This window comes from Chlorocebus sabaeus, chromosome 8 (assembly GCF_047675955.1).
Source record: "Chlorocebus sabaeus isolate Y175 chromosome 8, mChlSab1.0.hap1, whole genome shotgun sequence".
NCBI classification, from domain to species: domain Eukaryota; kingdom Metazoa; phylum Chordata; class Mammalia; order Primates; family Cercopithecidae; genus Chlorocebus; species Chlorocebus sabaeus.
Genome location: NC_132911.1, coordinates 64648053 through 64673123, shown reverse-complemented (window position 1 = coordinate 64673123; position 25071 = coordinate 64648053). Strand labels below are relative to the sequence as shown.

Below are 25071 nucleotides of genomic sequence, written 5' to 3'. Positions count from 1 at the left end.
TCTAAACCGTGAGTCATGTTTTAATAGCAAATACTGCTTTTTATCTCTGAGACCTTCCTTTTTTCAGGGTTTAAGGCTGACTAGCCCCACTTGTGATGACAGTCATTTTAGATAATTTAACAAATTCAATCAAATTACTATCCAGTTCTGGCCCTGGGATCCAATCTGGATCTTCAGGTCACTCCCATCATTTTATTTTGCAGTATATTAAGCCTCCAGTTTCATTAATTACTGACCATATGACCTGGCCATGCCGCTGATTCCATGTGTATTTCAGTTTCTTAATCTGTAAAATGGGAGAAAGAATATCAAAAGTGATAGGATTACTGTGCAGTGCTGAGGTTGTGGGAAGCACATGGATCATTCCATGTGGCAGGGAAATCCCCTTCATGGGGCAGCTCACCAATTGCTGGGTAAGTTCCTGAACCCATCATTGGCAGGAGGCACGGCATTCTGTTTCAACTGGCCATTCTCAGGCTGAGCACTGCCATACAAGTGTATGCTGGGCATTTCGAGTTGTTAGAATGATGGCAAGTGGAGGTCAGGGATGCTAAACATCGTAAGATGCACCTGAGAGCCCTGCAGAGCAAAGAACTGGTCAGCCCCAAGTGCTAGTTGCACCTGCTGCTAAGAAATGCTACTGGAGGGCCAGGCATGGTGGCTCATGCCTGTAATCCTGGCACTTTGGGAGGCCGAGGCGGGCAGAGTGCTTGAGCTCAGGAGTTTGAGACCAGCTTGGGCAACATGGTGGAACCCCGTCTCTACAAAAAAATTCAAAAGTTAGTTGGGCATGGTGGCATGCGCCTGTAGTCTCAGCTATTCGGGAGGCTAAAGCATGAGAATTGCTTGAAACTGGGAGACTGAGATCATACCACTGCACTCCATCCTGGGCGACAGAGAGAGACTGTCTGAAAAAAAAAATGACTGCTGTAGGCAAGAGAGTCACCCTTGAAGCTCACTGGCTGCATGGGAGGATATGGGTGTTGAAAAACGTCTAGAAGAAAGTGGGAAGTAGGAGCAGGGAAGGCAACCAACAACAGCTATTATAGATGCAGATTTTGGAGGCAGACAGCCTGGGATTTAAGACTTTGCTCTACTACTTTTGAGCTGTGTGATCAAGCTAATGAAACTTTAAAAGCCTTACTTTCTTTAGTAAGTAAAAAATGAAAAATAATACCTGCCCTTTAGATTGCTGAGAAGATTGATGAAAGAATGTATGAGTCTGTCACATGTCCTGGTCCACAGAAGGGGCTCAATGTCTGCATTCCCTTTGTTCCTGCTAGGATGTGCATTAGTTTACAGTGCAGCCACTTGATAGCATCTGAAGGGATCAGTACCTTGCTATTTCCAACAAATGTGTTTTGAGGTGCTAATATCTTCTAATGAGGGTGTGAGCTGTCATTTAAACCATTAGATTAGGAATATTGCAGATGGTCCCAGCACAATGTGATATGTCACAGATGGCTCATAATAGCTAGTCTGTATTAATAAGCAAGACTAGACATATCAGTTTTAGCTCTGGGTTTTTGTTTCCTTCTTAAGTATACTATGGTTGTATAAAATAAATGTATGCACACGTTTGCTTCTCTCTTTCTCTCTCTCTCTACACACACACACACACACACACACATTTTTTTTTCCTTATATAGACGGAGACTCATTATGTTGCCCAGGCTAGTCTCAAACTCCTGGGCACAAGTGATCCTCCCGCCTTGGCCTCCTTCCTAAAGTGCTTACAGGTATAAGCCACCATGTCTGGCCTGTTTTATAATTAGGCAAAAATGCATAAGAAAATGATCTCCATTCTGTTTTTTAGGCTGGGTATGATGGCTCTCACCTATAATCCCAGCACTTTGGAAGGCCGAGGTGAGTGGATTGCTTGAGATCAGGAATTTAAGACCAGCCTGACCAACATGGCAAAACCCAGGCTCTACTAAAAATACAAAAATTAGCTGGGCGTGGTGGTGGGTGCCTGTAATCCCAGCTACTCAGGAGGCTGAGGCAGGAGAATCACTTGAACCCAGGAGGCAGAGGTTGCAGTGAGCCAAGATCATGCCACTGTGCTCCAGCCTGGATGACAGAGCAAGACTCTGTCTCAAAAAACAAACAAACAAACAGAAGAAAAGAAAATGAATAATCTCCATTCTGTTTTTTAGTGCATCTGCTTCCCTTCAAACATAGGCCATTATGGACATTGTTCTCTGTTTGGAAGTTAACTCATACTTTTATTTCTTCCAGATTCTATGTAAATTATTGATTCCTCTGGAAAAGTCTCCTTGATTTTCCAGATTAGATAGGTCTTTTGTTTTTTTCTTATAGTCTTGCATTTTTGTGGTTTATTGCTACTTTATAAATCACTCCAAAATCCTGTGGTTTAAATACTAACAGGATATCATTTCTCATAATTCTTTGGTTGATGTGTTAGTCTGTTCTCACACTGCTATAAAGAACTACCTGATACTACGTGATTCATAAAGAAAAGAGGTTTAATTGGCTCATAGTTCCACAAGCTGTACAGGAAGCATGGCTGGGGAGGCCTCAGGAAACTTACAATCATGACAGAGGCGAACGGGAAGCAGGAACAATCTTCACATTGTGAAGCAGGATAGAGAAAGTGAAGGGGGAGGTGCTCCACACCATTAAACAACCAGATCTTATGAGAACTCACTCACTCTCACGAGAACAGCAAGAGGGAAATTTGTCCCCATGATCCAATCACACCCCACCAGGTCTCTTCCCCAACATTGCAGATCTCAGATGGAGAGATTTGGGTGGGGACACAGCTTCAAACAGTATCAGTTGACCAGGTGATTCTGCTTCATGGAGTGTTGTGTCAGCTGGGGTACTGAGATAGGTGCAAGGTCACAAGGCTGGTATATTGTGCTGGCCACCTACTGGGAGCTCAGCAGGGGTTTTTGGCCAGGCTCCTTGGTTAACTCTTACATGGACATCTTTATGTGGCTGCTTGGCTTCTTCACAGACTGGCAACTGGATTCTAAGAAAGTGCATTCCAAGAGGCCTAGTAATCAAAAGAAGTAATCAAACTTCTGCTTACACTATGTTTGTAATGTCCCAATGGTGAAAGTTAATTGTATGGCCCAACACCAGGACGTGGGGGCTACGACGTACGGCGGAGTCAAAGGAATGAGAAAAGACAGGTTAAGAGTACATAAGGTGGGTCCAGGGGGCCAACGCTGGTATGGAGGCTGTGAAAGCCCCCAGCTCTGGGATCCCACACTATTTATTGGTGATCAAACAAAGAAGCAGGTGGTGTGGATGTGTGGATGTGGAGGTAAACAGGTGAGGGTGTGAGGATGTGAGGGTAGAAAGGTAGCAGTGCATCAAGCATAGCTGTGACAGTTTAGCATTTTCTTTGATGCACATAGAATATGTTCTGCTGCTTGAGATAATAGAGAACATGTTTACAAGTCTGGGAGAGCAACCAACAAGTCTGTGTACATTCCAGAGGCCACGAGGGGTTTTATGCCCTGAGCTCTGAAATCCATCCAAGTCATGAGGGGTTTTATGCCCTAGGCTTAGATCTGTGGTGCGGCAGGGCAGGCTTCCACCCTTTGGCACAGAGCTTGGTGTTCCAAAGGCCATGAGGGGTTTTAGACCCTGGACCTGAGGGGTTTTAGACCCTGGACCCTGGACATCTTCCAAGACTCTTTTATATTATGACAGACAAGCCAGTCCTGCCTCAGCTCTTCTACCAACATGTCTTCCTTTTCTTTTTTTGCAAAACTACCACAGCTATCTTTGCTTGTTCTCGGTGGCAGCTTTCTCTCCAGAGGTGGCTTCCGCATCTGCAGACTATATAAAGACAAACAACACAGATTAAAAACACAATCATTATTGAAATCACAGAGCCTCCAAGTGTCTTGATCCATTTTAGCGGGTTAATAGCTGCTAATCCGTCTGCAGCTCCTTCAAGCACTTCATTTCCTGGCATTGGTGTCAGATGTGCCTGAGAGGCTTGAAATACTTGTTCCTTCAATTTTGCAATATCCAAAGATAAATTTCCAGTATGACCTTTTAAATGTCTCTTCACTTTTTCCCACTCATGCCGTTTTATTATACAGATGAGGAGTCATGTAAAAATTAGAGGTATTTCAATCACATTGCATTTGAATTTTACTTTTTAAACTTATGATTTCCCATTCAAATCACTGTCTGACAGAGATCATTAATTTGGTTAACTATTTTTTTAAATTATTTGAGTTTGAGAGTTCCATGGTTTTGTGGAATTCTTTTGTCATTTATTGACAAATTTAACAGTTTGTACAGATGAATGTAGAGCCACACCAGCTACTGCAGTAGTAGTAGTAACAGCAATGAGCCAATTATAGCAACTATGAGAGCAACTATAAATCTTTTTGAATGGGATAAAAGTTTTTTAAGAATTTCAGTTACTATATATGGAGATGCCTCCTACAGTCTATTTAAAGACATAGGGATTCAGACTCCTTCCCTGGCTTAATTATTAGGATAGTCTGATTTTTATTAAAAGTTGAATTAATGCATGTAAAAAATGACATAAATGACATTCAGGACATGAAATAAAGTGTGTATTTATATCAAGAGTAACATTTCCTACTGCTAGCACAAAAGGTGACTGGACACAACTTTGAATCCAAAAAGTCCTGTTAGAAAGAAAAGAAAGAGCATATTTATTTTTACCTCCCTCCCCTTTATACTTGTTATATTTACCCTATCAAATTTTGATTAAACTTTGAGCCATGGCTAATTTCCATAATTCAGAATGTTTGTGTTCTATGGCAGGAGATACTATTTTTGGACTAGGGGTGACAATGCCAGTAGGACTCCATGTGATAGGGACCTCAGCTTTTGTCTGAATATATTGTGTATGATTTAATTGCCAGTGGTTCCATTGGCTTATTACATTTGTTCTATAAGAAGGTCTTCTGGTGCAATTTTTTTAAAGATCCCTTTAGGAGACTAATTAATGATGATTCCATAGGAATTATTTTGTAGCACCTCAGCCTTACTTGCTATACAATCTTCCCAAGCTCAAGTATCCACACCTTTAAACTAAACTCTATTTTGTTTATATTTGAACTTATTCAGATGGAACTGCAGAGTTTTAGGATGGGAATGATTATATTTTAAACTATGCCCCAAAAATCATATGCAAAGCAACCCATGATTTATTTTTTTGGGGACTACTGCCAACCGGGCCTGTGTGTCAATCTGTAAACATCCAACAGCAGGTCCCAGGCATACTGGGGGATATTTATATTCTGTGGATATATTTATTATTATCCCTTCCTCATTAGGATGCATTGGCCCTCGGTTATCTATGGGCATAGGCATCCAGGTGCTGACGTTGATGTTATCCTCAATAACAGGATCCATCCAACTCACAGACCTAATTAAAGGAGGAAATGGGGAAATGGGACATGTGCCCAATAAGTGGAATTCTGAGTTGCTCCTATAGTAAGAAGGCTTGCTGCCACAGTGAGTACCGCCAGCATGGCCACCATCAGGTTACTGGTTATTTTTAGTTTGTTCTGTGCTTTCAAGTTGTCCTTTGCCATCTGTGCCAACTTCTTGATTTATCCCCATGTTGGACAATTTGCCGACTATTCTTGGTTTTCTCCTTTGTCTCTGAGATGTTTATTTGCGCCATCACTTGTATCGGGAGTTTTGGCTCTTCCCAGAGTCTTCTGTTCCTGCTGTAGCTCATGATAGATCTTCAGATGTTTGGTGGGCACCCATACAGGCACCTGATTGTTACCTGGGGAGACACAAGCAAATCCTTTTCCCCGTAAAATTATCCATCCTTTGAGTAAGTTTAGTTAAAGGGCCTGGGAGATTAGTATGTGCTCTCATATGAGTGATATAGAAAAGGGAATGCCTTTGTCATACTGCTTGCTGTAAAGAATGAAATAAAAGGTTAAGTTGATCATTAGTCACATTTTGAATTAAGGCACATTCAATATTTTGCGTGGCTTGCACTACATAGGCTGAATCAGAAACAATGTTTACTGGCTGTTTAAAAGTTTTTAACACTGCTTTCACAGCTGCAAACTCAGTTTGAAAAACTTGTTGTTGAAGTCCCACAAATGAGGCCTTTCCATTACTAGATCCATCAGTAAAAACAGTAATGGCCCCTTCAATAGGGATTTTTTGAGTAATGGAAGGCAATATCCATGATGTTAATTTAATAAATTGGAATATTCTGGATTTAGAATAATGATGATCAAGAATGCCAATAAAACCTGCCAAATTAACTTGCCATTCCTAAGAATTAATATACGATTGTTGAATTTGTTGTTTAATGGAACTATAATTTGATTCAGATCATAGCCCATTAACTTTGTTGTGCGCAGCCTTGCTTGTCCTACTAATACACCAATTTGATCTAAGTACAGAGTGAGCATTTGAGTTGTATTGTGAGGTAGAAAAAGCCACCCAACCAGATCAAGATCATTCTGTTGAACAATAACTCCTGTAGGTGAATGTTTAGTAGGAAAAAACTAAAAACTGTAATGGCTGCATAGGGTCAATTCTAGTCACTTGTGCCTGTTGAATTTTTTCTTCAATTAATTGAAGTTCTTTGGGCAGATCACGAGGTTAGGAGATCGAGACCATACTGGCTAACACAGTGAAACCCTGTCTCTACTGAAAATACAAAAAATTAGCCAGGCATAGTGGTGGGCACCTGTAATTCCAGCTACTCGGGAGGCTGAGGCAGGACAATGGTGTGAACCCAGGAGACGGAGCTTGCAGTGAGCCAAGATTGCGCCACTGCACTCCTGGGTGACAAAGCAAGACTCTGTCTCAAAAAAAAAAAAAAAAAAAAAAAAGATCAGAATCACTTCATAAGGCAGAAAAGAGGTGAGACATAGCATAAATAGGAATGCCCAAAGTTGGATGAATCCAATTAATGTCACCTAATAATTTTGGAAAATCATTTAGAGTTTTTAAATTATCTCTTCTTTTGAGATAATTTTGATATCTTTTGAGGCTTAATAGTATTTTGTTCTACTTTCATTTCTAAATATTAAAAGGGAGTAGAAGTTTGGATTTTATTGGGAGCTATGATTAACCCTGCTGCAGTTACAGCCTTTTCTAACTGTTTATAGCACAGCATTAATTCCTCCCTAGTTTCAGCTGTGCATAAAATATCATCCATATAATGGATAATATAACATTTTTTGAATTGTTCTCTAACTGGCTTAATAGCATTTCCAACATAAGTTTGACAAATACTTGGGCTATTTAACATGCCTTCTGGTAATATTTTCCAAGGGTATCTGTCCACTGGTTCTTTTTTATTTATAGCAGGAACAGTAAAAGCAAATTTTTCATAATCTTGGGTAGCTAAAGGAATGGTAAAGACACAATCTTTTAAATCTATTACTATTAGAGGCCAGTATTTTGGAATCATGGTTGGAGAGGGCAGCCCAGGTTGCAGCATGCCCGTGAGTTGAATTACAGCATTAGCAGCCCTTAAATCTGTTAACATTCTGCATTTCACTGATTTTTTCTTAATAACAAACACAGGAGAATTCCAAGGAGAGAAAGTAGGCTCTATGTGTCCCTTTTGCAATTGTTCCTGCACCAATTTTATTATTATTATTATTATACTTTAAGTTCTAGGGTACATGTGCACAAGGTGCAGTTGGTGTGCTCCACCCATTAACTTGTCATTTACATTAGGTATATCTCCCAATGCTATCCCTTCCCCCTACCCCCTCCCCACAATAGGACCCTGTGTGATGTTCCCCTTCCTGTGTCCAAGTGATCTCATTGTTCAGTTCCCACCTATGAGTGAGAATATGCGGTATGTGGTTTTCTGTTCTTGCGATAGTTTGCTGAGAATGATGGTTTCCAGCTGCATCCATGTCCCTGCAAAGGACACGAACTTATCCTTTTTTATGACTGCATAGTATTCCATGGTGTATATGTGCCACATTTTCTTAATCCAGTCTGTCGCGGATGGACATTTGGGTTGATTCCAAGTCTTTGCTATTGTGAATTGTGCCGCAGTAAACATACGTGTGCATGTGTCTTTATAGCAGCAAGACTTATAGTCCTTTGGGTATATCCCCAGTAATGGGATGGCTGGGTCAAATGGTATTTCTAATTCTAGATCCTTGAGGAATCACCACACTGTTTTCCACAATGGTTGAACTAGTTTACAGTCTCACCAACAGTGTAAACGTGTTCCTCTTCCTCCACATCCTCTCCAGCACCTGTTGTTTCCTGAATTTTTAATGATTGTCATTCTAACTGGTGTGAGATGGTATCTCATTGTGGTTTTGATTTGCAGTTCTCTGATGGCGAGTGATGACGAGCATTTTTTCATGTGTCTATTGGCTGTATAAATGTCTTCTTCTGAGACGTGTCTGTTCATATCCTTTGCCCACTTTTTGATGGGGTTGTTTTCTTCTTGTAAATTTGATTGAGTTCTTCATAGGTTCTGGATATTAGCCCTTTGTCAGATGAGTAGATTGCAAAGATTTTCTCCCATTCTGTAGGTTGCCTGTTCACTCTGATGGTAGTTTCCTTTGCTGTGCAGAAGCTCTTTAGTTTAATAAGATCCCACTTGTCAATTTTGGCTTCTGTTGCCATTGCTTTTGGTGTTTTAGACATGAAGTCCTTGCCCATGCCTATGTCCTAAATGATATTACCTAGGTTTTCTTCTAGGGTTTTTATGATGTTAGGTCTAACATTTAAATCTCTAATGCATCTTGAATTAATTTTCGTATAAGGAGTAAGGAAAGGATCCAGTTTCAGCTTTCTACTTATGGCTAGCCAATTTTCCCAGCACTATTTATTAAATAGGGAATCCTTTCCCCATTTCTTGTTTTTGCCAGGTTTGTCAAAGATCAGATGGCTGTAGATGTGTGGTATTATTTCTGAGGTCTCTGTTCTGTTCCATTGGTCTATATCTCTCTTTTGGTACCAGTACCATGCTGTTTTGGTTACCGTAGCCTTGTAGTATAGTTTGAAGTCAGGTAACGTGATGCCTCCAGCTTTGTTCTTTTTGCTTAGGATTGTCTTGGCAATGCGGGGTCTTTTTTGGTTCCATATGAACTTTAAAGCCGTTTTTTCCAATTCTGTGAAGAAAGTCATTGGTAGCTTAATGGGGATGGCATTGAATCTATAAATTACCTTGGGCAGTATGGCCATTTTCACAATATTGATTCTTCCTATCCATGAGCATGGTATGTTCTTCCATTTGTTTGTGTCCTCCTTTATTTCACTGAGCAGTGGTTTGTAGTTCTCCTTGAAGAGGTCCTTTACATCCCTTATAAGTTGGATTCCTAGGTATTTTATTCTCTTTGAAGCTATTGTGAATGGGAGTTATTCATGATTTGGCTCTCTGTTTGTCTGTTACTGATGTATAAGAATGCTTGTGATTTTTGCACATTAATTTTGTATCCTGAGACTTTGCTGAAGTTGCTTATCAGCTTAAGGAGATTTTGGGCTGAGATAATGGGGTTTTCTGAATATACAATCATGTCATCTGCAAACAGGGACAATTTGACTTCCTCTTTTCCTAATTGAATACCCTTTATTTCTTTCTCTTGCCTGATTGCCCTAGCCAGAACTTCCAACACTATGTTGAACAGGAGTAGTGAGAGGGCATCCCTATCTTGTGCCCGTTTTCAAAGGGAATGCTTCCAGTTTTTGTCCATTCAGTATGATATTGGCTGTGGGTTTGTCATAGATAGCTCTTATGATTTTGAGATACGTTCCATCAATGCCGAATTTATTGAGAGTTTTTAGCATGAAGGGCTGTTGAATTTTATCAAAGGCCTTTTCTGCATCTATTGAGATAATCATGTGGTTTTTGTCTTTGGTTCTGTTTATATGCTGGATTACGTTTATTGATTTGCGTATGTTGAACCAGCCTTGCATCCCATGGATGAAGCCCACTTGATCATGGTGGATAAGCTTTCTGATATGCTGCTGAATTCAGTTTGCCAGTATTTTATTGAGGATTTTCTCATCGATGTTCATCAGGGATATTGGTCTAAAATTCTCTTTTTTGTTGTTGTATCTCTGTCAGGCTTTGGTATCAGGATGATGTTGGTCTCGTAAAATGAGTTAGGGAGGATTCCCTCCTTTTCTATTGATTGGAATAGTTTCAGAAGGAACGGTACCAGCTCCTCCTTGTACCTCTGGTAGAATTCAGCTGTGAATCCATCTGGTCCTGGACTTTTTTGGGTTGGTAGGCTATTAACTATTGCCTCAATTTCAGAGCCTGCTATTGGTCTATTCAGGGATTCAACTTCTTCCTGGTTTAGTCTTCGGAGAGTGTAAGTGTCCAGGAAATTATCCATTTCTTCTAGGTTTTCTAGTTTATTTGCGTAGAGGTGTTTACAGTATTCCCTGATGGTAGTTTGTATTTCTGTGGAGTCGGTGGTGATATCCCCTTTGTCATTTTTTATTGCGACTATTTGTTTCTTCTCTCTTTTCTTCTTTATTAGTCTCGCTAGCAGTCTATCAATTTTGTTGATCTTTTCAAAAAACCAGCTCCTGGATTCAGTGATTTTTTTGAAGGGTTTTTTTGTGACTCTATCTCCTTCAGTTCTGCTCTGATCTTAGTTATTTCTTGCCTTCTGCTAGCTTTTGAATGTGTTTGCTCTTCTCTAGTTCTTTTAATTGTGATGTTAGGGTGTCAATTTTAACTCTTTCCTGCTTTCTCTTGTGGGCATTTAGTGCTATAGATTTCCCTCTACACACTGCTTTAAATGTGTCCCAGAGATTCTGGTATGTTGTATCTTTGTTCTTGTTGGTTTCAAAGAACATCTTTATTTCTGCCTTTATTTCGTTGTGTACCCAGTAGTCATTCAGGAGCAGGTTGTTCAGTTTCCATGTAGTTGAGTGGTTTTGATTGAGTTTCTTAGTCCTGAGTTCTAGTTCGATTGCACTGTGGTTGAGAGACAGTTTGTTATCATTTTTGTTCTTTTACATTTGCTGAGGAGTGCTTTATTTCCAACTATGTGGTCAATTTTGGAATAAGTGTGATGTGGTGCTGAGAAGAATGTACATTTTGTTGATTTGGGGTGGAGAGTTCTGTAGATGTCTATTAGGTCCGCTTCATGCAGAGTTGAGTTCAATTCCTGGATATCCTTGTTAACTTTCTGTCTCGTTGATCTGTCTAATGTTGACAGTGGGGTGTTAAAGTCTCCCATTATTATTGTATGGGAGTCTAAGTCTCTTTGTAAGTCTCTCAGGACTTGCTTTATGAATCTGGGTGCTCCTGTAGTGGGTGCATATATATTTAGGATAGCTAGCTCTTCCTGATGAATTGATCCCTTTACCATTATGTAATGGCCTTCTTTGTCTCTTTTGATCTCTGATGGTTTAAAGTCTGTTTTATCAGAGACTAGGATTGCAACCCCTGCTTTTTTTTGTTTTCCATTTGCTTGGTAGATCTTCCTCCATCCCTTTATTTTGAGCCTGTGTGTGTCTCTGCATGTGAGATGGGTCTCCTGAATACAGCAAACTGATGGATCTTGACTCTTTATCCAATATGCCAGTCTGTGTCTTTTAATTGGACCATTTAGTCCATTTACATTTAAGGTTAATATTGTTTTGTGTGAACTTGATCCTGTCATTATGATATTAGCTGGTTATTTTGCTTGCTAGTTGATGCAGTTTCTTCCTAGCATCAATGGACTTTACATTTTGACATGTTTTTGCAATGGCTGGTACCTGTTGTTTCTTTCCATGTTTAGTGCTTCCTTCAGGATCTGTTGTAGGGCAGGCCTGGTGGTGACAAAATCTCTAAGCATTTGCTTGTCTGTAAAGGATTTTATTTCTCCTTCACTTATGAAACTTAGTTTGGCTGGATATGAAATTCTGGGTTTAAAATTCTTTTCTTTAAGAATGTTGAATATTGCCTCCCCCCTTCTGGTTTGGAGAGTTTCTGCTGAGAGATCTGCTGTCAGTCTGATGGGCTTCCCTTTGTGTGTAACCCGACCTTTCTCTCTGGCTGCCCTTAACATTTTTTCCTTCATTTCAACTTTGGTGAATGTGACAATTATGTGTCTTGGAGTTGCTCTTCTCGAGGAGTATCTCTGTGGCTCTATATTTCCTTAATTTGAACGTTGGCCTGCCTTACTAGGTTGGGGAAGTTCTCCTGGATGATATTCTGCAGAGTGTTTTCCAACTTGGTTCCATTTTCCCTGTCACTTTCAGGCACACCAGTTAGACATATATTTGGTCTTCTCACATAATCCCATATTTCTTGGAGGCTTTGTTCATTTCTTTTTACTCTTTTTTCTCTACACTTCTGTTCTTGCTTCATTTCATTTGTTTGATCTTTAATCACTGATACTCTTTCTTCCAGTTGATCAAGTTGGTTACTGAAGCTTGTGCATTTGTCACGTAGTTCTCATGTTATGGTTTTCATCTGTATCAGTTCTTTTAAGGACTTCTCTACATTGGTTATTCTAGTTAGCCATTCATAAAATCTTTTTTCAAGGTTTTTAGTTTCTTTGTGCTGGTTATGTAGTTCCTTCTTTAGCTCTGAGAAGTTTGATCAACTGAAGCCTTCTTCTCTCAACTTGTCAAAGTCATTCTCCGTCCAGCTTTGTTCCATTGCTGGCGATGAGCTGTGTTCCTTTGGAGGGGAGATGCACTCTGATTTTTTGAATTTCCAGCTTTTCTGCACTGCTTTTTCCCCATCTTTGTGGTTTTATCTGCCTTTGGTCTTTGATGATGGTGACTTACTGATGGGGTTTTGGTGTGGGTTTCCTTTCTGTTTGTTAGTTTTCTTTCTAACAGTCAGGACCCTCAGCTGTAGGTCTGTTGGAGTTTGCTTGAGGTCCACTCCAGACCCTGTTTGCCTGGGTATCAGCAGCGGAGGCTGTAGAAGATAGAATATTGCTGAACAGCAAGTATTGCTCTCTGATTCTCACTCTGGAAGCTTTGTCTCAGGGGGGTACCCCACCGTGTGAGGTGTGAGGTGTTGGTCTGCACCTAGTGGGGGATGTCTCCCAGTTAGGCTACTCAGGGGTCAGAAACCCACTTGAGCAGGCAGTCTGTCCGTTCTCAGATCTCAACCTCCATGCTGGGAGATCCACTGCTCTCTTCAAAGCTGTCAGACAGGGGTATTTACCTCTGCCGAGGTTTCTGGTGCTTTTTGTTTATTGTTTAGCTATGCCCTGTCCCCAGAGGAGGAGTCTACAGAGACAGGCTGGCCTCCTTGAGCTGTGGTGGGCTCCACCCAATTTGAGCTTCCCAGGGGTTTTGTTTACCTACTTAAGCCTCAGTAATGGCGGGTGCCCCTCCCCCAGCCTCGCTGCCACCTTGCAGTTAGATCTGAGACTGCTGTGCTAGCAATGAGGGAGGCTCCGTGGACGTGGGACCCTCTGGGCCAGGTGTGGGATATAATCTCCTGGTGTGCCATTTGCTAAAACCCTTGGTAAAGCGCAGTATTAGGGTGGGAGTTACCAGATTTTCCAGGTTTTGTGTCTCAATTTCCTTTGGCTAGGAAAAGGAGTTCCCTTCCCCCTTGCGCTTCCCAGGTGAGTTAATGCCTTGCCCTGCTTCAGCTCTCGCTGGACGGACTGCACCCGCGGACCAGCGGCAACTGTCCGAAACGACACGCCCCAGTGAGATGAATCCAGTACCTCAGTTGAAAATGCAGAAATCACCCGTCTTCTGTGTCGCTCACACTGGGAGCTGGAGGCTGGAACTTTTCCTATTCAGCCATCTTGGGTGCAACCCCCTGCACCAATTTTTTTAAAGCCTGTAGTTTTTCCTGTTTCAGTGGCCATTGCTCCACCCAAACTGGTTTGGCAGTTAACCAAACAACTGAAAGAAGGATATCTTCCCCCTGTAACATTTATTCTTTTTCATGCCTGTAAGCACACAGTGAGCAGCTGAACAATGGCAACATTCTTCATTACTGCTGGATTTTCTAATGGACCCCAATTAGGGCCCACTCCCATTAGCTGTTCAAAAGAGTCAGCCACAGGCAGCTGTTATTGTGTGTCTTCTCTTACCTGAATTTGAGCTTCGTCAGCCCACCAGGTTTTAAGCTGTAAGTACTGAGATGGAGTGAGAACAGATTTTGTTAAAGTATCCCAGTCATATGGTATTAATCTATTATCAAGAGCCATATTTTTTAGTAAAGTTTGTACAAAAGGAAAATTTTGCCCTTATTGACTAATGGCTTGCTTGAATTCCTTTAACAACTTAAAAAGAAAAGTGGCCCAATTAGCTATATTCTGTCTTTGGGTTATAATAATTGGAAATTGCCATGCTTCAAGGTCTCCCTCGGCTGTAGCCTTTTGAATAGAATTTTGTATAGCACCACCAATCGCTCCAGGTTTTAATGTTGCAACTACAGGAGCAGTACGTTTTTCAGCTAATTCATTTTCTCTCCCATTAGGGAGACAGGGAGGCTTAATTCAGCAGGTGGAACCGATGGGCTAGTAAAATACACTTTTTTCAGGTTCCCTTTCTTTTCTTTAATTTACTCTGGTTCCTGGTCCTCACATTCAGAATCTGAAGTTAGTTTTTTACACTTGTCTGCCTCTTCCTCATCTGAATCTGCCTCATGGTCTGTTTGAAATTGCTCAGGAGCTGCCTTTGTCAACACCCACACTGACCAAACAGAAACTGGAATTTTGGCTCCTTCTTTATGTGCCTTTTTAAAATATCTGCCAATTCTTTCCCATTCATCCAACTCCATTGTCCCTTGTTCTGGGAACCATGGGCAAAACTGCTCTACTGTGTTAAAGAGTGTTAATAAATTCTGAGTGCTAACTTTCACTCTACCTCTCCGTAATAAATGCCTTAAGAAATTTAAATAAGCAGAATGTTTACTTTCATTTTGTCCCATTGTTACCCTTGTTCTTCTGAGCACCCAGCTTACCCACTGAGCTTCTTTCATTTGTCCTCAGGTGTCCTCTGACAATGCATCCTCCACTTCCACACGCTCTAGCGTTCCTTCACCGGGGTCTTCATAGCCCCACGTTGGGCGCCAAAAATGTTGGGGTGATTAGACCCAACACCAGGCTCCGGGGGCTACGAAGTCCAGAGGAGTCAAAGGAATGAGAAAAGACAAGTTAGGAGTACATAAGGTGGGTCCACGGGGCCAATGCTAGTATGGAGGCTGTGAAGGCCCCCAGCTCTGGGATCCCACACTATTTATTGGTGATCAAACAAAGAAGCAGGTGGTGAGGACATGTGGATGTGGGCGTAAACAGGTGAGGGCATGAGGACATAGGGGTAGAAAGGTAGTGGTGCATCAACCATAGCTGTGATGGTTTAACATTTTCTTTGACGCCTATAGAATATGCTCTGCTGCTTGAGATAATAGAGAACATGTTTACAAGCCTGAGAGAGCAACCAACAAATCTGTGTACATTCCAGAAGCCATGGAGGGTTTTATGCCCTCAGCCCTGGATTCCATCCAAGTCATGAGGGGTTTTATGCCCTGAGTTTAGATTTGTGGTGTGGCAGGGCAGCCTTCCACCCTTTGGCACAGAGCTTGGTGTTCCAGAGGCCACGAGGGGTTTTAGACCCTGGACCCCGGACATTTTCCAAGACTTTTTCGTATTATGACAGACAAGCCAGTCCTGCCTCAGCTCTTCTACCAACACAAGTTCATCAAACTTCTGCTTACACTATGTTTGTAATGTCCCAATGGTGAAAGTTAATTGTATGGCCAAATCCAGTGTCAACACGGAAGGGAATTACTCAAGGGCAAAATACCAGAAGGCATGATTCACTGAAGCCACAAAGTCTACCACATCTAGTGAATCTTTCCTTTATAACACTGAACATTGTTTGGAATTATATATTTGTTTGTGTTATTTACTGTCTATCTCTCAATAGACACTAAAATCCATGAAAACAGATATTTTTTAAAAATTGTGTTAATCATTGTGGAATGGAAACTAAAATGCAATTTAAAAGTTCTGAAGGCTGGGCATAGTGGCTCACACCTGTAATCCCAGCACTTTGGGATGCCAAGATGGGTGGATCACCTGAGGTCAGGAGTTTGAGACCAGCCTGACCAACATGGAGAAATCCCCTCTCTATTAAAAATACAAAATTAGCCGGGCATGGTGGTGCATGCCTATAATCCCAGCTACTTGGGAGGCTAAGGCAGGAGAAACACTTGAACCAGAGAGGCAGAGGTTGTGGTGAGCTGAGATTGAGCCATTGCACTCCAGCCTGGGCAAAAAAGTGAAACTCCATCTCAAAAAAAAAAAAAGTTCTGAAGATGCCTAAGTGGGTGAGAAACTAACAATAGACGCCATCATGCAAGGCTTGCAATAGGAGTTGTTCAAAACTGTTCTGGCCAGTGTTGGCAGCTTCACACTTTTGGAGAGAGTTGCAAGTATGCTGTGTTCTCTCTCCCAGCATGGGAGAGGGGACTGAAGTACATCTCTCTTACCTCAAGTCAAGTAAGAGGATTTCAAAAATGACTTGGAGAACTTAACATATGATCCTTGAATTTGGGTGTACCATCCAGGGAGAAGAGCCAGAGATTGGGTTCAGTGATATGACCAAGGATTTAGTCAATCATGCCTTCATAATGAGACCCCAATAAAAACTCTGGACACCTAGGCTTGGAGGAGCTTCCTGGTTGGTGAATACAGTGATGTGCTGGGAGGGTGATGCTCCCTGACTCCCACAGGGGAGAGGCATTGAAGCTCAGTGTTCCCTCTCAGACCTTGCCCTATGTAGTCTTTTATTTTGTTTTTAAAAATTTTCCCTGTTTTTTCATATCTTGGTACTTATATGTATTCTTCACAATAAAACTATTATTTCATATGTAACATGTTTCTGAGTTCTGTGAGTCATTATGGTGAATTATCAAGCCTGAGATGGTTGTGGGAACCCTCAAATTCGCAGCCAGTCAGAGTATGAGTGACCTAGGATCCCCTGAAACTTACAGCTGGTGAGAGCTATCTTGTGGAGGACTTTGACCTGAACCTGTGGAATCTGTGCCAACTCTGGATGGTTAGTGTCTGAAATGAATTGCAGTACATTCAGTGTTGCCCCAGTTGGGACTGAAATGAAACACTGTGTAATTAGCCATCCAAATAGTTATTTGTTTAAAATAATTTAAAAATTGGGCTGGGTGCAGTGGCTCACACCTGTAATCCCAGCATTTTGGGAGGCTGAGGCAAGCAGATCACTTGAGGTCAAGAGTTCAAGACCAGCCTAGCCAGCATGGTGAAACCTTGTCTCTACTAAAAATACAAAAATTAGCCAGGCATTATGGTGCATGTTTGTAGTCCCAGCTAGTCAGGAGGCTGAGGCAGGAGAATTGCTTGAACCCAGGAGGTGGAGGTTGCAGTGGGCCAAGATCATGCCACTGCACTCCAGCCTGGGCAACAGAGTGAGATTCCATCTCAAAAGACAAACAAACAAAAAGAAATAAACAAAAAATTGATTTCTCACAGTTCTGTAGGTTCCTTGGGCTCAGGTGATTGGTCCTCACTTTGAGCTCTGCTATGCAGGTGCGTTGAGACAGCAGCTGAAGCCTGGGCAGATGGTGCCTGGGCTGGGCTGGCTGGAGCAGCCTGGACTGACTGGGCATCTCTCTCTCTTCATAGTTAACCTGGCCTTTCTCACAGCAGGGTGATCTCAGTGCAGTCAGACTTCTTATATGGTGGCTGACTTCTCTGCGATTGAGTGTTCCAAGAGACAGGACGTGGAAGCTGCAAGTTTCTTGAGAACCAGTCCTGAAAATGAACATAGCTTCATTTCCTGTCAGGCTATTGGGCAAAACAGTGAGAAAACCCACCTAGACTTAAGGGGAGGGGACATAGAGCCCCACTACTTGATGGAAGGAATATCAGATAATTTGTGGCCATATTTAATCTGCTTCATGTTCTTTTGGCATTTGAGTGTTCATCACAAATGATAATGACTTCATGTGGTCTGGTTTTTCTTTTATCTCAGACTATTCTTCATTGATCTTCAATTCTGTGATTTCCCTCACTACTTAAACATCCCCTTCCCTTTTCTCTCTTATTGCTCATTTGCGCTCAATACCATAACCACTCTTATGACACCAATCACTACCTTTAGGCCAATGATCTCCCAGATCTCTAAAGATAGTTTCTCTGGTCTTCTGACTCACATAGCGAAGGACCTTTATAACATCTGTTGATGACAGCATCTGAGCAGGCTTTGTGCCCTTTAGAGACACAACTTGAAGGTGGCAGGATCTTCCTTGTATTGTTGTCCTGGGAGTGACCTGCTTCCATCCAACTGTGCCCACATTCTTGGCAACCTGCACATTTCCAGGATGACCTAGGTCATATAACCCAAAAATTCTATTCAAGAGGTGTGGGAAGGCTGATTGGCTATGTGAACAAGAATGATTTATCTGAACATTTAAAAAATACTTACTATGTGACCTGCAATTAGTGATTTCCAGGTCACTCAGCTATAAGAAGCACAGACATGGTTGGCATGTTTCTATTAATTGTACTTTGTCATAATTATGCCTTATCATAATTGGACTTTTGTAGTTAAGAAATGAACATCTCTATCAGCCAATTCATGATCCACAGCACTCATTCCTATTTAAAAAAAAGCACAGCTGGATCCTTTGTAACAAAGTATGCAGACATGACATTGAATAGTAAAAACGAGCTGGTAGTTGTCCCTGAGAACATACTTAAAAAGGGATATAAATTTGAAAGACTCACTCACTTAAAAAAAAAATAGACTATTGGTATGGTTTGGCTCTATGTCCTCACACAAATCTCACATCAAATTGTAATTCCCAGTGTTGGGGAGGGAACCTGGTGGGAGGTGATTGGCTCATGGGACAGATTTCCCCCCTGCTTTTCTAGTGATAGTGAGTGAGTTCTCATGAGATCTGGTTGTTTAAAAGTGTGTAGCATTTCTCCCTTAGCTCTCTTTTTCCTGCCACTATATGAAGATGTACTTGCTTCCTTTTTGCCTTCCACCATTATTGTAAGTTTCCTGAGGCCTCCCCAGCCATGCTTCCTGTACAGCCTTTGGAACTGTGAGTCAATTAAACCTCTTTTCTTTGTAAACTATCCAGTCTCAGGTAGTTCTTTATAGCACTGTGAGAATGGACTAATAAAACTATGAACACTGTTTAAGTCATATCACTGGTTATTTCCAAAGTACAAGGACATATGTTCTCAAATGGAGCATTCTATAATTATGCTGAATTTGGGACTAATCTCATAATCAGTCTATTCTACAAAGTATTTGAGTTTATGGATGTATCATAATTTGGCACCCCAAGTCTGATGCCATCTTCAGTGAAATTCAACAAACATTGATAAGGCTCTGTGCTCAGTGCTGTGGAGGACGGAAAGATGCCTAAGGGGTTCAGGTTAATGGAAGGGAGAGGAGTGACAGTTAACTGTAAGACTGAAGCTAGGAGTGAGTGCCAAGGAGGTATGGGCAGTGTTGTAGAGTGCAGGGGAATTGACTGCTACTTCTCATTTGAAAAGAGGGAGAGATGGGGAGAACATTCCAGACTGGCAGAGGAACAGAGTGAAGGAGGCATGGAGCAGGAGAGTTCAGGCTGTGGTTGGGAATAGGGAGTAAACCCTTCGCTTGATCACAGAGTATTTAGGGGTGACTACCAAGGAGAAAATTGAACAAAAGAGTGGGCTGGGATCATGGAAAGCTGCTTTCAGAGAGAGATGAGTCGTCCAGGCTTTGGAGCATAATTGGAACTTGCTCCCAATACAGTACCATGACTGTATCTCTCATGGAGTACCATATCATGAGCTCTTGATTGCATGGGTGTCTTGTCTCACTTTCCCTTTAAAATAAAAAACAAAAAAACCAAAATTCCATCTTTGACAGAATCTTCTAGTAAGTTTTTCCCTAAATTGGCAAACCAATAAGAAGAGGTTAGAATCCCTGTCTCTAATTTCTCCATCTAGAATTCGTTCTTCAAAAACCCTCAACTCCACCTCAATCAACAAAAACCTACTTAAAAAAATTATGTCCGGGCACAGTGGCTCAAGCCTGTAATCCCAGCACTTTGGGAGGCTGAGGCAGTCGGATCACGGGTCAAGAGATAGAGATCATCCTGGCCAACATGGTGAAACCCTGTCTCTACTAAAAATACAAAAATTAACTGGATGTGATGGCATGTATCTGTAGTCCCAGCTACTTGGGAAGCTGAGGCAGGAGAATTAGTTGAACCTGACAGGCGGAGGTTGCAGTGAGCCAAGATTGCACCACTGCACTCTAGCCTGGCGACAGAGCAAGACTCTGTCTCAAAAAAAAAAAAAACAAAAAAAAAAAAAAAACAAAAAAAACACGGGATACATATTTAATAAAGAAAATTTTAAAAATACAAATGGGCAGAAGTGTAATGTTAATATTCATGTGTCATCCAATGCCTCAAAAGTAATTATAGGTGAAATTTGTTGTTTTTCTGTTCTTTCCTCTGTAAATGTATTCATGTATTATCTATCTGAGCACACAAAGCTGGATTTATGAAAATGAATATTGATCAATATTATATGACTTGCTTTACTTATCAATACTATAGGACTACTATTCTATGTCTTTAAATATTTTCTACAATTTCTTTTTTTTTTTTTTTTTTTTTTTTTTGAGACAGAGTCTTGCTCTGTCACCCAGGCTGGAGTGCAGTGGTGTGATCTCTGCCCACTGCAACCTCTGTCTCCCAGACTCAAGTGATTCTTGTGCCTCAGCCTCCCAAGTAGCTGAGACCACAGATGTGCACTACCACGCCTGGCTAATTTTTGTATTTTTAGTAGAGACGGAGTTTCACCATGTTGGCCAGGCTGGTCTTGAACTCCTGGGCTCAAACAATCTACCCACCTCAGTCTCCCAAAGTGCTGAGATTACAGGCATGAGCCATCATGCCCAGCCCTTCTATTTTTTTTTTTTTTTTTTTTTTTTTGAGGAATGGGGTCTTGCCATGTTGCGCAAGCTAGAGTGCACTGGCTATTCACAGACATGATCATAATGCACTATAGCTTTGAACTCTGGGCTCAAGCAATCCTCCTGCTTCAGCCTCCCAAGTAGCTATGACTACAGAGGCATGAGCCACCATGCCAGGATAACTTGAATTTTTTAAAAGTCAGATTTATTGAGGTATAATTTACATACATTAAAACTGTTTTAAAGTGCTCAGTTTGCTGATTTTGACAAATACATACAGTCATGTCAGCACCATAGAAACCAAGTTACAGGATATTTCTGTCATCCCCAACCTCCCTTGTCCTCCCCAGCCCCTGGCAACTATGGATCTAATTTTCTCTCCTAGTTTTATCTTTCCCAGAATGTCATAGAAATGGAATCATACAGTATGCAGCTTTGTGTGTGTGTGTGTGTAAAGAGAGAGTGTGTGTCTGGCTCTTTTTCACTTCAAATTAGGCTTTTAAGATACATTCACGTTGTTGAATGTACTAGTAGTTCATTTCTACTCACTGCTGAGTATTATTCCATTGTGTGGATGTGCCATAGATGGTTTATCCATTCACCAGTAGATAAACATTTGAGTTGTTTCTAGATTTTGGCAATCATTAGTAAAGCTGCTATAAACATTTGTGTGCAGGTCTTTGTGTGGACCTACACTTTTATTTATTTTGGATAAATTCCTAGGAGTGAGGTTGCTGGGTCCTATGATAAGTACATGTTTAGCTCTGTAAAAAACTGCCAAACTGTTCTGTGGTGGGCAGATCTATGCAAATGTACCCCAAAGTCCAACGAGGCTAAGAGGCAGAAAAAAGAGGCTGACAAACCCAGTTTCTTATAAAGAAACATTTAATAGGGACTGACGAGCAGAAGCCATGCCTGTGCCTGGGGCAGCAGCAAGAGAAGAAGGTGGATCCCAGCACCATTACACCCAAGACCCAGGGCTTATGTACCATAGAATAGGGTGGTTCAAAAGGGATGTGTAGAACAAATAAAGTATGATAACATCAAGGTTGTTTGACCTAAGGACAGGATTTACAGTGAGTACCTGCTTTGACACAAAGAACAATAGATAAGCTGGCAATCTTAGTGGCCTTTCCAGAACGGGGGTTAATCAGAAGCCAACATGGTGGATTAACTTTCAAGATGGAGTTGCTTTGGTCTGCACATAAACTGTTTTCCAAAGTGCTGCTACCATTCTGTGTTCCTACCAGTAATGTAGAAGAGCTCTAGTTGCTCTACATCTTCACCAGCATTTAAACAAAATTAGCCATTCTAGGCTGGGGGGGCAGTGGCTCACATCTGTAATCCCAGCACTTTGAGAGGCTGAGGTGTATAGATCACTTGAGTCAGGAGTTTGAGACCAGCCTGGCCAACATGGCAAAACCCCATCTCTACAAAAAATACAAAAACTAGCCGGGGGTGGTGGCGCACGCCTGTAATCCCAGCTACTCAGGAGGCTGAGGCAGGAGAATTGCTTGAACCTGGGAGACAGAGGTTGCAGTGAGCCAAGATCATGCCACTGCACTCCAGCCTGGGCAACAGAGCAAGACTCCATCTAAAAAAAAAAAGAATTAGCCATTCTAGTACATGAGAAATGGTATCTCATGGTGGTTGTAATTTGCATTTCCTTATGTCATTAACATCTCTTCTGTGATAAAAATGCCTGTTCAAATTTTTTGCCTTTTTTTGTGTGTGTGTGGGGGGGAAGTTATTTGTCTTATTATAGAATACAACCTTATTTATATAATTATATAAACAGACTCAATGGTAATCCAGATTTGGAGAGCCTAACACTTATACCATTAGGGGAGCTCTCTTTAAGGAAAAGATTATAGAATTATTTATATAAAATGTTAAGGCCCTCTCTCGGTATGTATTTGTTTTATTTTGTTTTGTTTTGTTTTGTTTTGTTTTAGAGATCTGGTATTACTATATTGCCTAGACTGGACTTGAACTCCCAGGCCCAAGGGATCCTGCCATCTCAGTTTCCCCAAGTAACTGAGATTACAGACATAAGCCACCACGCCTGGCTCTCACCCAGTATATTGAAGGGGTCCATGCAAGTAAGGATCCCAAAGCTTAATTTTCAATAGCTTCATGGTAAATCTGCTCTGGATAGAACATAATTGGTATACCTAATACCCTTTTTTAATTTATCTTTTTTTTTTTACCATTAAAACCCACATTCAGATGAATAGCTTATAACTAAATCTTGGCATAGATATATATTCACTTCCTTGAGATAATTTTATAGTAGCAGAATAGCTGGGTCAAATGGTATGATCCTATTAAAAACTTTTGATACAAAGATTCATATTATTTACACTTCTAACAGTATATGAGCATCCCTTTCACTCTCACCAAATTGGACCATAATCTTTGCTTTTGTTTTCTAATGATTCCATCTCTCTTTGACTTCACTCAGGTTTCTACCTCCCCTATGTTACTCAAACTGCTTGGTACATTACCAAAGACCAAAGACCAAATCCAGTGAGTTCTTTTCACTTTTCATCTTCTAATTTCTGTGTCATTTAATATTGTTGACCATTGCAGCATTTTGGGGGAAAGAGCATGTACAATGTCTGTGGTTCTCCTTGGGTCTCTGGGGTCACCCTCCTTGCCCTGCTGCCCTGGCCCTCTCTTGCTTTGCCCCACCCTAAGAATCTCAGGGTTCTTCCTGGACTCTTTTTTCCTTTTTCTTCCCTACCTACCTACCTACCTGCCTACCTACCTACCTACCTGTGCTGTCTAATTTTATGTAACAATTTGGCCAGTCCATGTTGCTGCTCTACTTTCAGGTAATGCCTGCCTTCCCTATACAGGCTGTGGCCATCCCAAGCTGCACATCAGGCTATTTTTTGGATATGGATGATACTGTTAAACTGAATGTCATGGTCCTTGTGCAAGGATGACACACAAGTTCGTGAAGCATTCCATATTTTATAAATAAATTTTGAATTAAAATTATTTTAAAAATTAACTGAATGTGTTCTCTGTCATCTTCACCCAAAATATCTGTCCAGTGACCATTTACTCATCTTTCAAGACTCAGAAGTCAGCTGTGGTACCAAGGCTTTTCTGACCTTCCCAGATAAAATCATACTCACTTTTTTGTTTGTTTGTTTGTTTGTTTTTTAGAGACAGGCTGTTACTCTGTCACCCAGGCTGGAGGGCAGTAGCATAATCATAGCTCACTGAAGCCTTGTATTTCTGGGCTCTAGTGATCCTCCTACCTCAGCCTCCTAAGTAGCTAGGACTACAGGCATGCCACTACACCTGGCTAATTTTTAAATTGTTCTTATTTTTTAAAAAGATCAGTGTGGTAGTATAATTTCTTTAAATTTTTTATAGAGACAGGGTTTCACTATGTTGCCTAGGCTGGTCTTAAACTCCTGGCCTCAAGCAATTCTCCTTCCTTGGCCTCCCAAAGTGCTGGAATTATAGTTGTGAGCCACCAAGCCCAGCAACCAGACTCACTTTGAATGTAGCATCTGAGACACTTTATTGCACTTATTTATTTACATGTGTGGCATCTAAATAAATAGCAAATAATTCCTGATTAGACTGGGAATTAATTTTTCACTTTTATATGCTGAGTATACAGCAGAGTCTGACTCAATACGGATATATATTTGTGCCTAATGAATAAGCAAATGAATTAATTATTGTAGAAACAGCATTGTTCTAGAATTCAATTATACAAGTCCACTCCTAGATAAACCTACTACTTATTAATTTACTTGCTCTATAGGTAGCCTTGGGATTCACTGGAAAGAAGCTGGTAAAAACATGAGCAAGTGACAGAATTTGTGACTGTTATGTGGGCAGAATGTATTGTGACTGTCGTGTGGGTCTCTAAAAATTATGTGTTATCAATTTTCATCTTATGACAGTAATCCATGTTGTGTTGATGTCAAAAGGTTTGGACTCTTAAAAGAGCTGAGGCTAAGAGTAATTCATGCTGCAAAAGTAATACACATCTTGCTACTGATCTGGAGAGAATGAAAGCAGAAACTGTATAAACAGAAGTCAGGGAGGCTGAACACAGTGGCTCACGCCTGTAATCCTATTAGCAGTGGCAAATCTCTATGGGTCTGCAGCAACTTGATTCTGGCCTCCTAGGAGGAAAGAATTCAACCAAGGGACATAAGGCAGAGGGAG

The 25071-nt window shown here is 41.1% G+C and overlaps 1 long non-coding RNA gene across 1 annotated transcript in view; it reads left to right on the top strand.

The window, feature by feature from the left end:
* Window positions 1–23886, top strand: part of LOC140712198 (uncharacterized) — a 29565-nt gene extending 5679 nt beyond the window's left edge. The window contains exons 2-3 of the long non-coding RNA XR_012093691.1: window positions 23336–23400; window positions 23709–23886. This is a non-coding gene — a long non-coding RNA (uncharacterized lncRNA). The remainder of the gene's footprint in view (window positions 1–23335; window positions 23401–23708) is intronic.
* Window positions 23887–25071: the final 1185 nt, after the last annotated feature.